The sequence below is a fragment of the Lolium rigidum genome, chromosome 7 (genome assembly GCF_022539505.1).
Source record: "Lolium rigidum isolate FL_2022 chromosome 7, APGP_CSIRO_Lrig_0.1, whole genome shotgun sequence".
NCBI classification, from domain to species: domain Eukaryota; kingdom Viridiplantae; phylum Streptophyta; class Magnoliopsida; order Poales; family Poaceae; genus Lolium; species Lolium rigidum.
In genome coordinates this window covers 300,138,316-300,142,240 of record NC_061514.1, presented here as the reverse complement: position 1 = coordinate 300,142,240, position 3,925 = coordinate 300,138,316, and the positions used below count along the sequence as shown (strand labels likewise).

General features: G+C 44.2%; 1 long non-coding RNA gene across 2 annotated transcripts; it reads right to left on the bottom strand.

The window, feature by feature from the left end:
• Nucleotides 1-315: 315 nt before the first annotated feature.
• On the bottom strand, nt 316-3,239 carry LOC124676866. 2 transcript variants are annotated; one of them, XR_006993831.1, is made up of 4 exons: nt 3,045-3,239; nt 2,106-2,366; nt 1,963-2,019; nt 316-548 (listed from the first exon to the last, which is right to left on the bottom strand). It is a non-coding gene; the product is annotated as an uncharacterized LOC124676866 (long non-coding RNA). The 2 variants fall into 2 exon arrangements; XR_006993830.1 differs by lacking the exon at nt 316-548 and having other exon boundaries at nt 1,502-2,019.
• Nucleotides 3,240-3,925: the final 686 nt, after the last annotated feature.

The following is a 3,925-nucleotide window of genomic DNA, read 5'->3' as shown; positions in this document are numbered from 1 at the left end:
GGTATACCTTCTCATGCCTGCATCAATTGAAGAGATAGCAACCTCTTGACAAAACTCAATTCATGCCCGTAAAATTGGAAGTTAATCACAATACCAATAAAAAGGAAACCTCACATTCTTAATAAATTATATTTTGCCCCAATCCCCTCTGATCAGCAACTATCTCTTCAGAACTAAAAGCGGATGATTGAATCAGCATAAGCTTGATTAGCCCTAAACCACCACTATTAATTGTTTTCAAATGCTATGTATTAACCTTGAGATAGAAAGTGTATTAACCTTGAGATAGAAAGTTGACACAAAGATATATCGAACACATAATATCGCCAATTTCTTGCGAGCAAGAAAACTGAATTATAATTTGTAGACCTGAACAGAAATCTGAAGCATGAAGTTGCTTGCAACATTTAAACAATCTCTAAATAACAGTAAGAGCTTGTAAATTCATCCATGTCCAGGTATAATACCGAAACTTTCCCCTTTCACCTGTAACTTCAATAATACCTCTGATTTCCTCAGGAGTAACATTGGTAATCCTGTTGGTACCCCTAGAATGGAGTACATATGGAAATGTTCAGAATCAATAAAACCCGTTTCACCTATAACTTCAACAATGCCTCTCATTTTCTCAGGAGTAACATTGGTAATCCCGTTTGTACCCTTAGAATGGAGTACATATGCAAATGTTCAGAATCAATAAAACAGAGCCTGGAATTAACGAACTATCTTACAAATAAAAGACTTCCTATATTGTGCAAGTCTAAGATATGTTGCAACTCTATTTCATTGGAAATTTTAAGTTAAAGTGTTCATAAGAGTATGCAAGCGTCGCATGAAAGTATTTCCATCTTACAGCATAGCAAGAATGTTAAAGGCTAAATATAAAAGAGTAAAAGTACAAATCTCTGGACAACCATAGACAACTGGATAGAGCAAAGGAAAAGAAAATAGTGGAGTCCACAGATAAAGATTGTGTGCATCGCTCCCCTCTTCGAAAAAAAAAACAACGACCGATGAAAAATCATGCGGAACACACAAGCCGATTGTACTAAAGACTTAAATTTTCATTGGGGAGCACATGTGCTAGTATGGAAACTTCAAGCAGTGGGTCTCCTTCACCAAAGTAACATGACTCGATTTATATTGAATCACTGGCACTGAATTTTGATTGCACATACTATGCTTTTCCAATTTGCTTGCAGCTATAACTAACTAACCAAGTAACAATGAAGACAAAGAACAATCAGTCATCAGGCAGATGCAAACATGAAAGATCAGTGAAATCAATTAAAAGGAGGAGCACACATTAATTAATTACTTTTGGATACTACAAATATGTAGATATGTTGGTCATAACTCAAAAGCATGAATTGGTAGGACTTCCAAAATTGCAAACTGAATCTGACATCAAGCGGAATATTGGATAGCAGATTCTAGTTTCTTCCCTACTTGATTACATCGTGCTTCTCTGATGTTGTTAATATTTAGTTTAAAAGGGTGAGGTATTTAATTCAACAATCATGAGTAATGCACCAGTAGCTAGGAAAACAAAAGTTATAAAATATTTAGACCTCTCCTCGGCTTTTCAACGACCGAATTGCATCCTAGATACATATCATTTAGTCATAAGACATGCAGTGTTACTTTTATGCCCCATGTCTGAATCAAAAAACAACCAGTAGAAACTTCCTAAACCCTTACCAAAGCACCATACTCTAGATGGACATGATAATACAATTTCTCTATGAACATGAATGTAGGGACAAATCAAAACTTAACTGAAGATACAAAATAGTTCAGTTGAGGAAAAATAACACCTAGGCATTCCTTTAAAACGAATGCCATGCATAAAAACAATACTCCACCCACAAGAAAGAGAACCAATGTAGTCCTCAATTCACATATTTTTACTGAATGAAATAAGTTCAGTAAAGGCCGAATGTTTTCATTATCCAAGCTCACCGAAACCATGCAGGAGGGGCCCCTGTTCTTATTTACTTCGGCAGTGGTAGTGCCACCCTGCAATAGAATGAAACGATCAGTTAGCCATAAAAAGAGGGTTGCTTCTTTATTTGTTATTAAATGAACTATGCATTTGTACTGACCTTGTTGCATCCTAAACTTTACATTGCATCAGCTTCGTGTCATCTCAATTGGCACTGCTAATCTGATCTGAAAACCGGCTAACCGTCAGGCCAACAAACTGGATGCTGCCTAGATTAACGATGGCCGTTTCTGAAAGTGTTGTTTTAAGCACAATACCTCAGCAGTTGACGACGAAGAAATTCAATTCATACCAGATGAGGCGACGTAGAAGGCAGATGGACTCGCCGCTGGCCGGAAACACCACCTGCACTTACTAAGACCTGCACAAAACACATTGCACACAACTGTAAAAATGAAGAGAATAACAGAATCAAAAGTTCAAGATGAATTCAGATTGGCCATGGACCTATAAAATTATCCAAACATATCTTTTTATGCAACTCATATCAGGATCAAAAGTTATACATTATGTTTTTGGATCTGTTCTCGTAATTATCGTTGGATCTGGAAGCAAATCATCATACAAATTTAACGTGCGGTGAACAAATTAGGAAAAAGCAAGAATGAAATGGAGAACGCAGTGAAAAACTGAACCACACAAATTCACCAGGAAAGCTTCGTCGTCAGAGAGATATAAAGTTCAGGTTTCAGATTAGTCATGCAACGCCTGAGAGCAAGAAGCTATTTTATTTTTCTTTTGTGCTTCAATGAGATGGTGAAAAGGCAAAGGCACAACTGATCGTTTATGGCTAACTGATCGTTTCATTCTAGGCTGGACAAATAGTTGGGCTTTTTCATTGCTAATGCTTTGACCATTCACGTCTAATCCACTAATTCTTAGCATTACTACTCCATGTATGCTGCTTAAGAAAATCGTTCGGTTCAGAATCTGTACACGCTATTGCCTGTATGACAGAACTGAAAAGGTCAAATAAAAGACAGAAGATATGAGCAGATCAAGGGAGGGAAGGAAGGAAGGCGGGGAAAGGATGGTTCACCTGCACGCCGGAGTTCCCGCGCCGGTAGTCCCCAGATTAACCGTTGCGCTGGCGCACACCGTGCTCGTCGTCATGGAGTCACCAGGAAGATCTTGTGCCTGGCGTCGACCGTGTTAGAGCACAACAACTTGGCTCCTCCAGGTGCGACTTTGTGACGCATCGACAGTACACCCGACCCAGGCGACGACGATTGCGGTTCACGGAGGAGCAACGCGGTGCTGCTACATGCGCCACCCCCACCGGAGGACGGCCGGCGTGGCTCCTCACGCCCCCATGGCTACCAGCTCGGCGTCGCGCCCGCCCCTCCTCCATGGCGGCGGCCGCGTCTTCCAGCGACCACGACCCTACCGAGGCGTCGCGCCTGAGGTCGGCCCGGCCCCTCCTCCACGGCGGCGGCATCGTCTTCCAGCAGCCACGACCCCAGTGCGGCGTGGCGTTCGTGGCCGACGGGAAATCTCTTCGCCCTGGAGGTCGCCCAAGGCACAGAGGCGACGTCCGGCGACGCGCGCTTGAGCTTTCCCCGCGGACGCTGCTCGACCCCGCCGGCGGGCGCAGATCAGCGTGTCCAAGGAGAGCGGAAGCGCGAGCGCAGGCGGTGCCGGCGACGCAGTGGCCGGTAAGGTGTCCTCTGACGCTGGAAAGCTCCGCTTGGCAATATCAGCGTGTCGATGTGCCACCACCGAGGCCGACCTGCCGGCGGCGGCACTGCTGGTTTCGGAGCCCGATGTCTAGTAACTACAACGCGGAGGGACGGAGGAACCCCGCCGTCGCGGCGGAGATGTAGGAGGAGGAGCGGACCCGGGCCGCGACCGCCGGCTCCTTGGACAGTCAGCCGCCGCTGAGCGAGAGGCGGCCACATCGGAGCTTGACGGGGGAGATCA